Source organism: Emys orbicularis, chromosome 1 (assembly GCF_028017835.1).
Source record: "Emys orbicularis isolate rEmyOrb1 chromosome 1, rEmyOrb1.hap1, whole genome shotgun sequence".
In the NCBI taxonomy this organism is placed as follows: domain Eukaryota; kingdom Metazoa; phylum Chordata; order Testudines; family Emydidae; genus Emys; species Emys orbicularis.
Genome location: NC_088683.1, coordinates 290,569,267 through 290,588,439, shown reverse-complemented (window position 1 = coordinate 290,588,439; position 19,173 = coordinate 290,569,267).

Below are 19,173 nucleotides of genomic sequence, written 5' to 3'. Positions count from 1 at the left end.
TGAAGTTCAGTTTTAGGTTTAATTCTGCCTACAGCTCCCACTAAACAGCACAGGAGAAAGATTCTTCACCTACCCATTACTTGGCTGAAAGCCTGTCCAATATATGGTCAACCCTCAATCAACTTAATGGCTCCTCCAGTCCCTGATCTTACAGGACTGTGAATATGCTTGAAACAAAAAGATTTCATCTATCTTCTAGGCACCTAGAAGTAAGGAGCTGGCTGGCTGAATGTCTGCCCTATTATTTGAATGGTTGCTTGGTAACACTGTACTGTATTATATCGATCTAAGATACAAATATAGTCCCAATTACAGTGGTATCTGAGCACCTCACAATATTTAATGGAATTATTTCACAATATCCTTGTAATGTAGGGAAGTGCTATTATCCCCATTGTACAGCTGGGGAACTGAGACACAGAGAGATTAAGTGACTAGAGGAATGAAAGAAGGAAAGAAACCCAGTGAGACCAAAGTCTCCCAATAATCTCTTTCCTGGTGACTAGCCTTGGGCTCAGACCTGGAGTGCCTTCTATCTGTGCTCAAAGGATAAAGTGCATTCCCATCATATCCTAACTCTCTCTTCCTCCCATGGATTCAATAGCTCCTGGTCCTGTGCTGAGGCTTGGGATATTCTAAAATGAGACCAAATGCACAAATAAGGACTCCTCCCACTCCTAAACTGCACCAGAAGCTGTGAACATTCCCTATTCCAAATGATAATGCAGGCAGAAAGGCCTCATAATATCTGTTGGGGCATAACTTTTCTGCTTAATAAATCATTCAGCTAATGAATGGCAGAACTGAACCGATGCTCTATGGGAAAGTGAACCATTCCCCATTTAATCCCATTCTCCTTGTAATCTAGGATGCTACCAATTTGCAGAGGAAAGATGGGAATGAAAATTCCCTTCCAACCCCATATTAGGTGACCAGTATTAGCCTAAAAATGCCAGGAAATCTACAACCAAAGCCAGAACATAAACAATTTCAATAGCAACTGATATTCTGGTGAGGCCTCATTGTTTGGTTAGTACAATCATAAAATCAACCCTATAAATGGATAAGGGTGTGTGGGCAGAATTTCCTTTCTATGATGAGGAGCAGAAATATTCTGAATCTCAGCCTCTTTCCTCAGTCTTCCTCAGAGGAGTGTGAGCAAATCAGCAGACTGGCAGAATTCAAACACACTAGCCCAAAGTCTTCCCACCCAAAACCTGCCTACTACAGCCAGACTCTGACTCAGCAAGAGAGTTGAATCTGACTGCCTTCCCTCTTTAGGGCCTGCAGAGTCTGATCGATACACACCATATACATGACTAGAACATATCATGACAGATCTCTGCTGTGAAGGTCACAATAACTCTGGTAACCAATGACAAGTAGGCCAGGTGACATGAGGGGCAGAGGGAAGTATATATTTGTACATTAAAAATTTGAATCTGCAAATTCAACACATTGGACATTAGCATTTACTTCTCCCTCCCACATATTGTCTTCTGAGAGTGTGAACTATTTGTGGGAGGGGCCTTGCCAACCTCTGTTTTCACAGCACCATGAGGCCCTGATCTCAGCTGAGGCCTTTGGACAGTACTGCAATATAAATAATAATAAATAAATGAAAATATCCTATTCAGAGCAAATATCTGTCTTTAATGGAAGACTGATGCACTTAATGAGGGAACAGACAATTTCTAATTATTCAGAGGTAGTGTCAGGGCCAGGATGTGGGCAGTCTGACCTAGTGGTCAAAGCAGGGGCAGTCAGGCCTAGTGGTCACAGCCAGACTCAGCATCCAGGAGCCAAGAAAGGGTCAGAACCAAAAACCAGGGAACAAATAAGAGTCAGCCAGTCATGAAGTCTCTCAGACAACTTCTTGTGCTGCCTTCTGACTTCAATAGTATGGCCCAGCTGGTCATTGTCCCCAGTCAGGAACCTCATGGGTTGCGTCTCTGGGAGGGTTCTGCTAACCCCTCAGTTCTGCTAACCCCTCAGATACAGTGGTTCTGGGTGATCTGCCCAGTGCTGGCCAGAGTCTGAGGGCTGCCTGGGAACCCGTGGGCCCTTATAGGTAGTTTAGTTCTATGGATAACTGGGTACATATAATTTAAATGCCAAATTCTGATTTCAGTTAGAAAAGTAGTGGAAGTCAGTGGAGTTGTGCTGGATTTACACCAGTTGTAACCAATACTACAATTTGGTCCTAAGTAGTCATTTGGTTACTAATAGCTTTGCATTCAGAAAAATCATTAAGTAAAATAATTACCTGTCTTGTCGGTAGAACACTTTAAAAAAAATGCCCTACATAAAATTCTGAGACCAAAATTCAAAGCTATATAGAATAAATTAATTAATTGGGGAATTAATTGGGCCATGTTGCCTTTTTAAAAACTAAGCTATGTTTTTAGTTATATTTTGTTAGGTACCCAGAGGTCTCTGGGCATATGTGTCCTATACATACAAATGGATACCATATTATTGTTAATAATAAAGATACAGCAGAATAGTTTCACCAGTGTTTCTGTAGATTACTGGCAAACAGACTGATGGGTTGAGGGGCATGAGGAGATAGTGGAGAGAAAATGTTTTACCAAGAAAGAGGACTAGGTTTTAGTTCATTGTGTTTCCCACACAATCCTTCACATGGATCTTTCATCTTTATACTCACTTGAAGCATATGGAATCTCTTGTTTCCATTACACACATTCTCTCTGATGAGATTCCTGCAGGAGATGATCTCCTTTCAGTTTCTTCTCCTCTTGCAGGCCTAAAAAGCCAAATATCTACTTTGCTTAATCCCACTCCCACTGCAAACACACAAACGGCACACAATAAAAGCTGCAGGGTACAAATAGGATCTTTATGTTTAACCCTTTGTTCTCATTTTGGGGGTTATATATTCAGCTGTTTTCTTCAGTCAAGTATGAAAATGTATCTTGTCTTTTTTTAAAGAAGTCACACTTGAATCTCTGACTTTACCAATTTTTGATGTAAAAACCCTTTCTGGCATTTTGACAGCAAATGATGAAAAGACTTTCCCAGTATTTTACAAGAAAATATGAATTTTAACAAGATAAGTAAACTTACAGAAATCAAATATTCTATTGTTGTCTACTGTTAAACTAGCTGTCATATTTGAAACTCTTGCAGTTGATATAAGGAATGATTATAATGAAGGTGTATTAAAAAGAAATACAGGCCAGCTTTTACTTATGTACTGTGGATATAAAGTTCAGATTTATAGCTGCCATTGATGACATCCACGATAAAATAGTGATTCTGCACTTAGATTTTAAATTCTCCTCCACATCATGATATTAGTATATCACATTTTTTTCATGGCTTGGACATTTAGTCTCTGAACATGCTTTCAAACCACAGTAAGGAAAGTAACTTGTCTTAAAAGCAGTCAGTTTTCTTTGCAGCCACACTGCACATCAGGAAAAAAAAAAGTTTTTACAGCCGTGAACTGGGTTTGGATCTTACAAGATGGACCGAAGAGGGAAAAACAAAGGTGGGTGCAGAAGCAGGCTCTCATGGGAAGCTGAGAAAAGGGTGTCAGAGCCAGGCTGTTGGAATAAATGGAGAAGTTACAGGGATAGACAATTGGGCAAGATGAAAATGAGGGAGGGACAGAATGAAGCACTGAGTGGGGTAAGGAAACCCCTACGTGAGGGCAGCAAGTGCCACTAAGATGGAAGGGACATAAGGGATAAGGACCCACTGGGAGCCCCCTGATCCAAGCAGTAGTAGCTACAGGACAGAGCAGAGAGTGGCCCAGAGGAAATCCCTGAGGATAGCAAGTGTCAGAGTGGAGGGCAGGGAGCTGATCAGCAGAGGAAGCCCCAGGGAGGAACTAGAGACAGTTTGGGGAGCAGAGTCAAAGAAACCCCGAGACAGAGTTAGGGGAGCAACATCTGGGATGTTGGGATTTCAATAAAAGGCTTTAGGTCAGTTCAGTAGCAGCCACCAGGAAAGGTTGGGAATAAAACAGGCCCCAGTCAGCAGGGGTGGCTCTAGCTTTTTTGCCGCCCCAAGCACGGCAGGCAGGCTGCCTTCGGCAGCTTGCCTGCGGGAGGTCCCCGGTCCCACGGATTCAGCGGCATGCCTGCGGGAGGTCCGCCGGTCCCGCGGCTTTGGCGTACCCGCCACCAAATTGCCACCGAATCCGCGGGACCAGCAGATCTCCCGCAGGCATGCCGCCAAAGGCTGCCTGACTGCTGCCCTCGCAGGGACTGGCAGGACGCCCCCCGCGGCTTGCTGCCCCAGGCACGCGCTTGGAGCGCTGGTGCCTGGAGCCACCGCTGCCAGTCAGATAAAGGAAATAGGAGGCTAGAACTAGGATAAAAAGGTTATTGACTGTCTTCCATTTCCTTCCTATTTCCCCTCAGAAGTATTCACTTCCCTTTATTCCTCACCAGATGTTTGTGATCCACAATCCTAGGAATAGCAAAGGCTCGCATGGGCTCTTTACATGAAGCGAGGAAGAAAAGTGAAGGGTATGCAGAATACTCTCTCACTCGCTCACTTTCCCGCCCTCCCTCTGGAGTCCCCTTCTCTCCCAACATCCCTGCTGCCTGCAATTCGAGGTTCTACCATCTGTCAGAACTCACCCTCATGCTCCCTTTCTGCTGGGCCCAAGCCAAAAAAGAGGCATGAGGAAACAGTACCAGGTGAAGATGGGCCTTGCTGAGGCTCCCATCAAGGTCTTACTCTTCCCTAATATCTTGACCTACTTCACTTCTCTTTGGCTTCTCCACTGTCCCTTTGGCTTCTTCCCAGTACCTCCAAGTGGCCTCTCAGGCAGGTCTACACTGCAGTGTGAGCTCAGAGTTAGTAGAATTCAAGTCAGTGGACCCTGGGTTAGAGAACCCAGGACTTGAGCATTTACACTGATTGTGAACCCCAAGTTAACAATTTTCTAACCTGGGCCTGAACCCGGGGCTGAAGCATCTACACTGCAGTACATAGACCCAAGTCCAATCAACCATATCCCTGACTTCCTAGACCCCTCCCAAAATGTGGCCACTCGAGCCCTTTGTTTGTGGGTGCACTTTGGGAAAAATTGGCTGTCCACCAAACTTGACTGTCCGGAGAACAAAGAACCTTGGCCCATAGGATTATGAGATACTTTTGGCAGACTCCCAAAACATGAGTCCAGTGCGGCTGCATCTACACTGCAAAGTAATAGGACTTGAACCCTGGGTCCTGGCTTGACTAAGGCTCAGACCCTCCACCCCCTGGGGTCCTGGGATCCTGGGTCCAAGTGCTGGGATAGCACAATTTGTATGTAGATGGAAGGGAGTTAGGGTTGAGCCTGAGTTCAAGCCCTGGGCTTACACTGCAATGTAGATATACCCTACGTCTACTAAGCCAGTCCTACATGATATACACCAGAAGATTAATGCCAAGCTCAAAAGTATTAAAATGTTTTCACTTACAACAGTTTATCTGTACAGCGAAATATACGCCTGGTTTACTTCAGTCTAGTTACAGCATGGATGAAACTGGTGCACAGTATGGGCTGCAGAGCTATGCAAACAGCTCAAGCAGTAATCAAAATCTACTCAAGCTATGTGCTAGACTCCCAAATTGAACCAACTGAAATTGAAATTTGCCTACTAGTGAACAGGATTTGTCACACAGCCATATTAGCTCACACTCAGAGGACAGCTCTTTGCAGGGTAAGATACTACTCAGTGAGAGTAAGGGTGGGAGAATCTGGCCCACATTATTTAACAATGTGCTGTTTTTGTAAATGGGGAAAAACATCTATTTTTATGGAGTTGTTCATCCAAGAATCTCAAATCTCATTACAACCTAGTAATACTCACAACACTTGTGAGGTTTGAAAGGATTAAAATTCCTATATTACAAATGAGGAAACTGAGGCATAGAGATGCCGAATATAACTTACCAAATGTCACATGCTGTCACAAGTCAGTGGAAGGGTCCAGAAAAGCACTCAGGTGTCTTTGGTGTTTACTGTGATTGGTGCAGTTAGAAAAGGCTGAACACAGAGAGCTCCTTAGCACAACCGTAACTGTTTACTAAATGCTCAGCTAATACAAAGCCCTTACTTCAGGTCCCACTGTCAATCACTGGAACAGAGGACCTCCCTGCAGCCAATGCTGAAAGCCAGGCATATCCCTATGAGGTGAAAAGGAGTCTTTGTATTTCAAGCTTCATTATAATGTGACAGCTTTAAATGATTCCGTGTTCATAATCTGCATGTTATACACAATTGTTATTATTATTTATTGGTGTTATGATAGTACCTGGAGGCTCAGCTGAGATCAGGGCCCCATTGTGCAAGGCAATGTATCGACAGACACATAATCAGAGTCAGTCTCTGACCATACAGCTGACAGTCTAAGCAGACAAGAGAGAGGAAATTAGAAAGTAGTATTATCTCAGTTTTACAAACCAGGAACTGAGGCACAGAGATTAAGGTCCAGATTTTAAAAGGCATTTAAGGTGTTGCTCTGCTCAGCGTTGCAAAGCCTAACTGATTTAGGAACTTAAGTGTCATTTTCAAATGTGGCTTGGGAATCTAAGTCTCTGAAAGTCAAAAGTTTCCTGAGTGTCTATGTCACTATTGAAAATGTGGCTTAGGTGCCTAACTCATTTAGGAACTTTTGAAATGGTTACTCTAAAACCAGTTAGAAGCTCATTAATTTTCCACAGCACCCTGGTCCAAGGCTAACTCTAGAAAATAGCAGCTGGCATTAAACAGTATAAATAGGATCCAAAATAGTGAAATACAAGAGGCCAAAGCCTACCAGATGGCAGATGACACAAAAATTGGGGTATTGGGGTATTATTGGCAAATAATGAAGGTCAGTGATTCAGAGTGAGCTGGATCACTTGGTAAACTGAGTACAAGCAAACAATATGTATAAATGTATACATCAGGGAACAAAGAACCTACAAAGTGTAGACCTGCCTGAGAGGCCACTTGGAGGTACTGGGAAGAAGCCAAAGGGACAGTGGACTCTATCCTGGGAAGCAGTGACTCTGAAAAAGATTTGGGAGTCCTGAAGGAAAAGCAGCTGAACATGAGCTCCCAGTATGACACGGTGGCCAAAAAAGCTAATGCAATCCTGAGATATATAAACGGGGGAAACTTGAGTAGGATTAGAGAAGTTATATCACCTCTGTATTTGGCAGTGGTGCAGCTGCTACTGGAATACTGTGTCCAGTTCTGGTGCTCACAATTCAAGAAAGATATTGATAAATTGGAGAGGGTTCAGAGAAGAGCCACGAGAATGATTAAAGGATTAAAAAACATACCTTATATAGTGATAGAATCAAGGAGGTCAATCTATTTAATTTAACTAAGAGGTTAAGGGGTGACTTGATTACGGTCTATAAGTATCTACATGGGGAACAAGTATTTAATAATGGGCTCTTCAATCTAGCAGAGAGAGGTATAAACATGAACCAATGGCTGGAAGTTGAACTCAAATTCAGATTGGAAGTAAGGCATAAATGTTTAACACTGAGATTAATTAACCATTGGAACAATCTGGCAAGGGTCATGGTGGATTCTCCATCACTGACAATTTTTAAAGCAACATTGGATGTTTTTTTAAAATATATGCTCCAGGAATTATTTTGGGGACGTTCTATAGCCCGTGTTATACAGGAGGTCAGATGATCATAATGATCCCTTCTGGCCTTAGAATTGATGAACAGATTCATAGATTCATAGATTCTAGGACTGGAAGGGACCTCGAGAGGTCATCGAGTCCAGTCCCCTGCCCGCACGGCAGGACCAAATACTGTCTAGACCATCCCTGATAGACATTTATCTAACCTACTCTTAAATATCTCCAGAGATGGAGATTCCACAACCTCCCTAGGCAATTTATTCCAGTGTTTAACCACCCTGACAGTTAGGAACTTTTTCCTAATGTCCAACCTAGACCTCCCTTGCTGCAGTTTAAGCCCATTACTTCTTGTTCTATCCTTAGGGGCTAAGGTGAACAAGTTTTCTCCCTCCTCCTTATGACACCCTTTTAGATACCTGAAAACTGCTATCATGTCCCCTCTCAGTCTTCTCTTTTCCAAACTAAACAAACCCAATTCTTTCAGTCTTCCTTCATAGATCATGTTCTCAAGACCTTTAATCATTCTTGTTGCTCTTCTCTGGACCCTTTCCAATTTCTCCACATCTTTCTTGAAATGCGGTGCCCAAAACTGGACACAATACTCCAGCTGAGGCCTAACCAGAGCAGAGTAGAGCGGAAGAATAACTTCTCGTGTCTTGCTCACAACACACCTGTTAATACATCCCAGAATCATGTTTGCTTTTTTTGCAACAGCATCACACTGTTGACTCATATTTAGCTTGTGGTCCACTATAACCCCTAGATCCCTTTCTGCCGTACTCCTTCCTAGACAGTCTCTTCCCATTCTGTATGTGTGAAACTGATTTTTTCTTCCTAAGTGGAGCACTTTTCATTTGTCTTTGTTAAACTTCATCCTGTTTAACTCAGACCATTTCTCCAATTTGTCCAGATCATTTTGAATTATGACCCTGTCCTCCAAAGCAGTTGCAATCCCTCCCAGTTTGGTATCATCCGCAAACTTAATAAGCGTACTTTCTATGCCAATATCTAAGTCATTAATGAAGATATTGAACAGAGCCGGTCCCAAAACAGACCCCTGCGGAACCCCACTTGTTATGCCTTTCCAGCAGGATTGGGAACCATTAATAACAACTCTCTGAGTACGGTTATCCAGCCAGTTATGCACCCACCTTATAGTAGCCCCATCTAAATTGTATTTGCCTAGTTTATCGATAAGAATATCATGCGAGACCGTATCAAATGCCTTACTAAAGTCTAGGTATACCACATCCACAGCTTCTCCCTTATCCACAAGACTCGTTATCCTATCGAAGAAAGCTATCAGATTGGTTTGACATGATTTGTTCTTTACAAATCCATGCTGGCTGTTCCTTATCACCTTACCACCTTCCAAGTGAACATAAGAACATAAGAATGGCCATACTGGGTCAGACCAAAGGTCCATCTAGCCCAGTATCCTGTCTACCGACAGTGGCCAATGCCAAGTGCCCCAGAAGGAGTGAACCTAACAGGTAATGATCAAGTGATCTCTCTCCTGCCATCCATCTCCACCCTCTGACAAACAGAGGTGAGGGACACCATTCCTTACCCATCCTGGCTAATAGCCATTAATGGATCTAACCTCCATGAAATTATCCAGTTCTCTTTTAAATGCTGTTATAGTCCTAGCCTTCACAACCTCCTCAGGCAAGGAGAGCCACAAGTTGACTGTGCGCTGTGTGAAGAAGAACTTCCTTTTATTTGTTTTAAACCTTCTCCCCTTAATTTCATTTGGTGACCCCTAGTTCTTGTATTATGGGAATAAGAAAATAACTTTTCCTTATCTACTTTCTCCACATCACTCATGATTTTATATACCTCTATCATATCCCCCCTTAGTCTCCTCTTTTCCAAGCTGAAAAGTCCTAGCCTCTTTAATCTCTCCTAATATGGGACCCATTCCAAACCCCTAATCATTTTAGTTGCCCTTCTCTGAACCTTTTCTAGTGCCAGTATATCTTTTTTGAAACGAGGAGACCGCATCTGTACGCAGTATTCAAGATGTGGGCGTACCATCGATTTAATGTCTCAGTGCTGCATTCACTATTGGAATTTGTACGGCTAACCACTAATATTTTCTCTTCTTTTTCTTCAACTATGTAGGGATAAAATTAGAAGGCCAAGGAACAAAATAAGATTAAACTAGCTAGAGACATAAAGGGTAACAAGAAAATGTTCTATAAATACATTAGTAGCAAAAGGAAGACCAAGGACAGGGTAGGCCTGTTGCTCAATAAAGGGGGGAAACAATAACAGAAAATGTGGAAATGGCAGAAGTGGAAAATGAAATTTTTGTTTCAGTTTTCACCAAAAATGTTAGTAGAGATTTAACATCTACCATAGTGAATGCCAGTGAAAATGCAGAAGGAGCAGAGGCTAAAATAGGGAAAGAACAAGTTAAAAATTACTTAAATAAGTTAGATGTCATCAAGTCACCAGGTCCTGATGAAATACACCCTAGAATACTCAAGGAACTGACTGAGGAGATATCTAAAACGTTAACGATTATCTTCAAAAAGTCATGGAAGACGGAAGATACTCCAGAAGACTGGAAAATGGCAAATATAGTGCCCGTCTATAAAAAGGGAAATAAGGACAACCTGGGGAATTACAGACCAGTCAGTTTAACTTCAGTAATCGGAAAGATAATGGAGCAAATAATCAAACAACCAATTTGCAAACATCTAGAAGGTAATAAGGTGGTAAATAACAGTCAGCATGAATTTTTCAAGAACAAATTGTTTCAAACCAATCTAACAGCTTTCTTTTGACTGGATAACAAGCTTTTTGGATGGAGGGAAGCAGTAGATGTGGTATATCTTGACTTTAGTAAGGCTTTTGTTACTGTCTCGCATGACCTTCTCATAAACAAACTGGGGAAATACAACCTAGATGCAGCTACTATAAGGTGGGTGTATAACTGATTGGAAAGCCATTCCCAGAGAGTAGTTATCAGTGGTTCACAGTCAAGCTGGAAGGGCATATTGAGGGGGGTCCTTCAGGGATCAGTTCTGGGTCTGGTTCTGTTCAATATCTTCATAAATTATTTAGTTAATGGCATAGGGAGCTCAGAGGGTTTGCAAGTGCTTTAGAGGATAGGATTAAAATTCAAAATGATCTGGACAAACTGGAGAAATGGTCTGAAGTAAATAGGGTGAAATTCAATAAGGACAAATGCAAAGTACTCCACTTAGGAAGGAACAATCAGTTGCAAAATGGAAATGACTACCTAAGAAGGAGTACTGCACAAAGGGATTTGAGGGTTATAGCAGATCACAAGCTAAATATGAGTGAACAATGTAATAAAAAAGCAATCATTCTGGGATGTATTAGCAGCAGTGTTGTAAACAAGATGCAAGAACTAATTCTTTCATTCAATTCCACGCTGATTAGGCCTCAACTGGAGTATTGTGTGCAGTTCTGGGTGCCATATTTCAGGAAAGACGTGGACAAATTGGAGAAAGTCCAGAGAAGAGCAACAAAAATTATTAAAAATCTAGAAAACATGACCTATGAGGGTAGATTGAAAAAACTGGGTTTGTTTAGTCTGGAGAAGAGAAGATTGAGGAGGGACATATAACAGTTTTCAAGTATATAAAAGGTTGTTACAAGGAGGAGGGAGAAAAATTATTGTCCTTAACCTCTGAGGATAGGACAAGAAGCAATGGGCTTAAATTGCAGCAAGGGCAGTTTAGGTTGGACATTAGGAAAAACTTCCTATCAGGATAGTTAAGCACTGGAATAAATTGCCTAGGAAGGTTGTGGAATCTCTATCATTGGAGATTTTTAAGAGCAGGTTAGACAAACACCTGTCAGGGATAGTCTAGATCAGAGGTGGGCAAACTACGGCCCGCGGGTCACATCCAGCCCGTGGGACTGTCCTGCCCAGCCCCTGCGCTCCTGGACGGGGAGGCTAGCCCCCGGCCCCTCCCCTGCTGTTCCCCCTCCCCCGCAGCCACACGGGCAGCGCTCTGGGCGGTGGGGCTGCACACTCCTGCAGGGCAGCGCGTCAGTGTGTCTGGCTCCGGCCGGGCGGCACAGCTGCCAGACAAGCCGCTCTGAGCGGCATGGTAAGGGGACGGGGGGTTGGATAAGGGGCAGGCGGTCCTGGGGGGCAGTCAGGGGACAGGGAGCGGTTGGATGGGGTGGAGGTTCTGGGGTGGGGGTGGTCAGGGGATGGGGAACTGGGGGGTCGGTTGGATAGGCGTGAGAGTCCCGGGGGGCCTGTCAGGGCCAGGGGTGGGGGATAGGGGTCGGGGAAGTCAGGGGACAGGGAGTAGGGGGGTTGAATAGAGGGTTGGGTCCTGGGGGGGCGGTTAAGGTCGGGGGGTTTTGGGAAGGGGTGGTCAGGGGACAAGGAGCGGTGGGGTGGTTGGATGGGTCGGGGGTTCTGAGGGGGGCAGTCAGGGGGCGGGAAGTGGGAGAGGGGTGGATAGGAGGCAGGGGCCAGGCTGTTTGGGGAGGCACAGCCTTCCCTACCCGGCCCTCCATACAGTTTTGCAACCCCAATGTGGCCCTCAGGCCAAAAAGTTTGCCCACCCTGGTTTAGATAATACTTAGTCCTGCCATGAGTGCAGAGGATGGGACTAGATGACTTCTCAAAGTCCCTTCCAGTCCTACGATTCTATGATTCCTGCATTCTCATTCAAGTCTTTTAGAAAGCTTTTATTTTTTTTTTTTATTTTTTTTTTGGTTTTTTTTGGCAGTGGGAGAGAAGGAAAATGAGAAAATGAGAAAATGTTCCTGAAACTGGGTGTGGTGAGGTGTATGTAGGACCAGATTTAAACTCATTTTTGGCCTAATTTTAGGCAATACAATTCCTTTGAGCAAATAAAATGTACTATAGGAAGGAGTGTATAATGTTACCATTATAAAGAAACTCTGTCAGTACTTAGATATCCTGGAAGACAGGTTTTGAATTAAGCAGAAGGCATGCAATAAAAATGTTACCAAAATGATTAACATAAGTAACTGAAAAAATCTGATTATAAGAAGGCAAAGTAGTTTAACACATGACCACATTCATAAGTGTGATATATTATAATTCTATTGTCTATTCTTTCTGTGAAAAGTTAGCTCCTTCAGGAATGTCTTAATGAATAATAAAACTGACTTGATTTTCCCACTGCAGTCAACTTTGCTGTCATGCTATTAATGATTCATATTGACTGTATGCTTAATAGTTTTATGCCAGATAAAAGCAGTCCAACAGAAGCAAGTAGCCACTGTCACTCCTATGACTGTTCTCCTGATATTTTCAGCAATATTGGTAAAAACAATCACTAAAAATGCAGAACAGACAAGTTACAATGGGAAAATGGTTTTAAATCACTCGATAACATCAGTGCTGAAGTCATATAAAACACTTTATTACATTACCTCTGCTGCAATGGAAAACACAGAGGACTCGTTTGCATGCTGTTTGTTAAAATGGCATATTTTCCTTTTCATATCATTTCATATTCTTGGATATTTTATTTTCATAATGCAGTGATTTGAAAAATACAGCTAGCCAATGTTTAAAGGAGAATACAATGTGTACTCTGAGAATGTCTTAGTAGAAAAATACTCAAATCAGCTCTGCAGAAGACAATAGCTACCCAGACTGCTCTGAAGCTGTAGGAGTTTATCTACTGTATATGTAAATGTTTCTCTTTGCTTTGAGGAAAGCCTTTGCGAGAACAATGTCCTTTAACAAAGGTCTAAAAATGCACGTGAAAGCCAAACATAATAACATTGTTATTCTGGCACTTATTAACAGAACAACGGGTCTTACAACAATTAGATATGAATATTGCAAACGGAATTTAATATTAAGCTGTCTTTGAAATGCCACTTTGCAGCAGGTTTCCAAATGCTTAAAGCACAGCAGGAGGTTAACTCCATCTTCAAATATTAAATCAAAACCTTTTTTTAAACCTGATAAATCTTACTGAAAGCAAGTTCTCCTTTTCGAGAGAGAATTATTAAACTATCAGAAGAGAAAACTAAACCTCTCACGCTATTCTTGGCACATGGTCTGTATCCACAATGAATAAAAATAATAATAAAAGGGATTAATAATATTTCAGATTTTTTATATATGAGCATATTCACAGTAACAATCTAGATTGTAGACTGTAAATAATTCCATTGACTAGGAAATAGCTCATAGTTAAACATGCAGTATGTCCTACTGTTTCATCTAGAAAGTCTCATACAAATTTTACTAAGCAACACAACTATTACTATCCTCTGATTCCTGCAGCCATTGTTACATGGCATTGAAAGATCAAAGAGAAGTGTCTATATGAGATAGTAAATGCGATATTTAAAACAGTTCAGATGCAGCTGAGAGCATGTCACTGATAAATAGCATAAAAGAATCATAGGGACAAATTCTGTGCTAAGATATGTGTGTCTAATACTGACTGAAATTGTCAGGACTTGTGTACATATCTGGAGAATTTAGTCCATATATATTAATGATGGAAAACACCTATTGTGGCGTTTAGCACAATACATTTCCTGGGGCTTTATCCAGTCCATTTTTAATCTCCCAAGAAAAGACTCTTCCCTAGAAAGACAGCCTAATGGAAATCACCGGCATGAAGTTTACTCTGATATTCCACCTACATTATCCTTTTTCAGTTTCGTTCAAGTAGTTATAACCCCTTGTACCAGCCAATTCTTCTCTGTCCTTGGTATTTACTAGACATGTTTAGCTTGTTATTATGTTCTCCCTTTAATCACTGCTACCTAAGCTATATATATATTTAGCATTTTTAATCTTTCCTCCAAAGTCAATACTTTCAACTCTCCTAATCACGTTTGGTGCTCTTTCTGAACTCTGTCCAATCTGTCAATACTTTTCTGATAATGAGGTGCCCAGTGCTAAATGCAGCATTCCAGATGGAGTCACACCAGTGTCCTATAGAGACGGACTGTTACATCCGTGCTCTGTGGTGAGATGCCTCAGCCCAAAATTTCATTGGCCTTTTTTGCAGCTATAATATATCATGTATAATTTGCTGTTGCTCTCAGCATAAATGCAGAGAGGGTTCTATTTTCCACTAAATGTCTGTGTTTCAGATTATCTTTCCTCAGCTGTTTTAATTTCCATTTTCACAAGATGAATCTCATGTTGCTGGTTTCCATCCTTATCCCTAACTTCTCTGTGATCTTTTATATTATTCCTCTGTCCTTGCAAGTAATCACAACCCCTCGTAATTAAGCATCCCCTGTTTATTTTCATTTACTTCCTCTTCCAGATCATCACCAAATTTGAAAATTTAACATTTATTATTTGCCTTATGTGTAGTCCTCCATGCAGTTTTCAACATACACCTCTACCCTGATATAACACTGTCCTCGGGAGCCGAAAAATCTTACCACGTTATAGGTGAAACCGCGTTATATCGAACTTGCTTTGATCCGCCAGAGTGCGCAGCCCCGCCCCTCCGGAGCACTGCTTTACCGCGTTATATCCGAATTCGTGTTATATCGGGTCACGTTATATCGAGGTAGAGGTGTACATAGTAACATTCATATCCAAACCAACCTGAACTCATTCTGAGAATAATATTTTTGGAGAAATTGTATCAAATGCTTAATGAAAATTCAAATGCATTTAATCTACTCCTTTCCCTTTCGTGGAACTACAATATGTGTCTAACAATGCTTGTCCTTTATAAACTGCAGTAAAGAGCCACTGCTCATGGTTCTGTTAATGTCTATCTATATAGATATTTCCTCCCATAATGCCATATTGTTGCCAGTATGCACATGGGTGCGGGATGGCATTAGGATAAGAGAATCCTCCTCATGTATTAATGGGCCTATTTTCTCTTTAGCACTTCCTTTTTCCTGACATATTTGTAAAAAGTCCTTCATATGCCTCTTGAAAGCCCCTGGCTACTATTAACATATTGTGGGTATTTAGTGCCCTTAGATTTTCACTGCAGACTTGACCCAACTCAGTATTCTTGCGTGGTTGCCTTCCTCCTTTTCATTATCAGGTACATTTCAAGGAGTCCACCAAAGAAAAAAGTCAGTAATTTTTAAAACAAAATTCTCTTCTCCCATGCTGGTAGTCTATAACAGATGCTCACTAACATTTCTTCTTTTTGTTTTGTTTTTGTTTTTTGTTCCTTGTATCTTTATGCAAAGAATTTCACTGCCACCATGCTCTCCCTGGTCTTATTACCTCACTGGCCTTGTAAATGGTTTTGACACATTATGCTACCCTACCATCTTCTGTTTTCATTTCTCCTCTACAGAGTGCAATCTTATTTATATTCCACTTATGAGAATCATTCCACCACTGCAATGCCCACAATATCACAATGTGTTAATATCTCATTCTTCTTGCTTGTTTCCAACACTTCTTACATGCTTATAAGCACTTTGATATATTAATACTCTAGTTTTTCACCTTTTGTTTCAGAAGAACTCCATCTTCTGCCTTATTTTGTAGGCTGCATGTTCATGTCAGAATATTTGAGTTAAGCAGAAGTGTCCCTATGTACATTTATGCCTAATTTATAGATTACCAAAACAAATTTACCAGTATTTAGCCAAAGAGGTTGTCACGCTCTAAAAATACAAATAGGTTTTCATCCAATCCATGTGTCTTCTCTCTATACCTCATTTCATCTATTCGCTGGTCTTGAATATAAATCTTCCCATTTCTCCACTTGTACTTGGCACTGGAAGGAAATCCGTGATCACCTGGCTCACTCATAGTCTCAGTTCTCTTTCCAGGTTTCTGAAGCCTTCCTGGATTATGTTGACTCTTCTTTCACTGTAGTCATTTGTTTCCATGTGGCTTAGAAGTAATGGCAATTCACCAGCATTATTTAGGACATCCATCACTTTTTTATGATATTATTAGTAGTATAATTTTGTTATCTGGGGGGCAGCATACCACAATTTCCTTGTCTGGGCCATACCTTCCTCACTACAGATTCTCCAATCAGAATACATACCTCTTCTCTCTGCTTGCTCCCTTTCATTGTCTCTTGAACACTGGTTGGGCTTCTGATATCCTGTGGAGTCATCTTAAAGTATGTGTACACTGCAATCAGACATGATTTCACAGGAGCTCAGAAGTGCAACCAGCAAGTGCAGACATAACTGAGCTACCTTTTATCTAGCGAGCTCAAATAACAATAGCAATGAAGCTGTGGCAGCATGGACTATACAAACCTGCCCAGGACCCTGGTTATGTACTCAAGTGGAGAGCCTGTGCTGCCACCCATGCTGCAGTGGCTTCACGGCTATTATTATTTTAGCTAGCTAGATCAAAGCTAGATCAGGTCTGAGTCTCTCCTGTCTTGTCTATGACAGAACACCTATTGGAGTTGTCAAGTTTAAATGGCTCCACACGCATTTTTGTTCTGCTTTTCCTGTGGCTTCTAGTCTTCATTTCCACTTACTGTCTCCATCATCCCTTATTTCCTATCTCTTTTCTATTCATGGTCTCAACCTGCCTTGGCTTTCATAGTAATTATCATCCTATTGGGTCTTTGTCTGTTTTGCTTTTCTTAGAGCCTTCAACTACCATTCAGGTCCCTCACCCTTTCCTCCCAGAGCAGAAACCAGATTGTAGATGCATCTACTATTTTCCTCAAAAGTTGATATTATGCAAAATGTATTCAACAGGATGAGATACAAATATGTCCTCTCATGCTCCTGAAATCTACTGTCAGTCATTTGACACATGTTTTAGAAGGAGACAGTCATGATGCTGACTGCCAGACGAACATCAGCATTCACTAACTTACCTTCACAATTCTCCCTCTTATTTCACTTGCAACCTACGCAGACTGCTGCCACGAAGCAAGACATTCTGACAGTAAAATGGAAACGTCAAATACTCAGTAAGACGGAAAATATTGCATGGGGTGCTAAAAATAGAACATATTAGATGTGAATTGTCAATTGACATTTTGCTTTCAGTTGCTAAGTATGACCACAGCACAACTTGCGTGGTTTCCCCATGTGTGCATTCTGTAGTCATGGACACATTTAGTTTGTTTCTTTTTAGGAAGCGAAAGGGTAATGCAATCTCTGGGGCCATTCAGTTCTTGGTATTTCAGTTTCAACTGCCTACAAGGGTGTTATTTGCTGCCAGTTGTGATGTTTTCTGTATGAAAACCTGCTCACTAACACCTGGAATGAGATATACCAACTCTGTTCTAAATCCAATAAAATCAATACTTGGAGGATGGATAGTCCAGTGGTGAGGGCACTAGCCTGGGACTCAGGACACTTGGATTCAATTCCTTGTTCTGTCATAGACTTCCCATGTAAGCTGGACAAGCCATTTGGACTCTCTTTGCTTCAGTTCCGCATCTGTAAAATGGGAATAACAGCACGTCTCTACCTCACCAGGCATGCTGTGAGAGATAAATACATTAAAGATAGTGAGACACTCAAATACTACAGTCATGGGGACCTTAAAATTAACAAACATAGACAGGTAATAAACGAAGGATTAATACTTCCCCTGATTCACTTCATTATGTCTTCATAGATATAGCTCACTTTAACAGTTTCCCTTCCACCAGCCCCCAATAGTCATATGTCAAGCTCATGCTATGGGCACACTAAAACAGTTCCAACAATTTGAAAGCTTCTGCTGGTTCGAGAGATATATCCTATCTTGAAAATGGGAATTTTATTAGAACTGGTAGGATCCTTCAAATTGGTGGAATGTTTTAAAGGCACCACTGCATTTAGTTTTATTTGTACTTATTTAGTTAGATTTATTTAAGATTCATCCATCCCAAATTCTGTATGTCTGTACAAAATACTAACAAAAAATCCAAAGCATACAAGTTGAGCCAATATCCAAACCTAAAAATATTCCCAAACTCACTCTACCATCAAAGTACATCCAAACATGAGTAAGGGTGGTTCTGAATTGCCAGAGATAATGTGCATACTTGTTTTATACAAGGTTTATGTTTTGTAGTATTTACTGCTTAATATAATGGCTGGAATGTTTTGTTAAGATAATTGTCATTTATTACTTGTCTTAAAGTAGTACCTAAAGGCCCCGAGGCAAGATCTGGTTTCTAATTTGCTAGGTGCCATGCAAACACAAAGTAAGGGACATTCTCTGGCCCCCAAAGAGCTTACACTCGATCTAGACAAGACAGTTGAAGGGAAAGTCAGGCAACATATAAGCAAATCCATCAGGATTACTGCTGGCAAAAGCCATGCTGGTTCCATCAGTTTCTTTTTTTGTTTTTTTTGTTAACATTTTTTTTTTCTTTTTCTTTTAGGCTAGGGGTGTGAGTTCCAGCTTGTGTACACATACGTGCACTGGCTTCCATTGAACTAGTGGGAGTATAAACAGCAGTGTAGCCATAGTAGCATGGGCAGAGTCAGTGGAGGCACAGCTTAGCCATGCTGAATACAAACATACCTGAAACTGGCGGGTACCTACTTGGCACAGCTAAGCTGTGCAATCATTGCCATTGTCCGTGCTACCATGGCTATATTGCTATTTATACTCACGCTAGCTCGATGAGAGCTAGTGCAAGTATGTTTA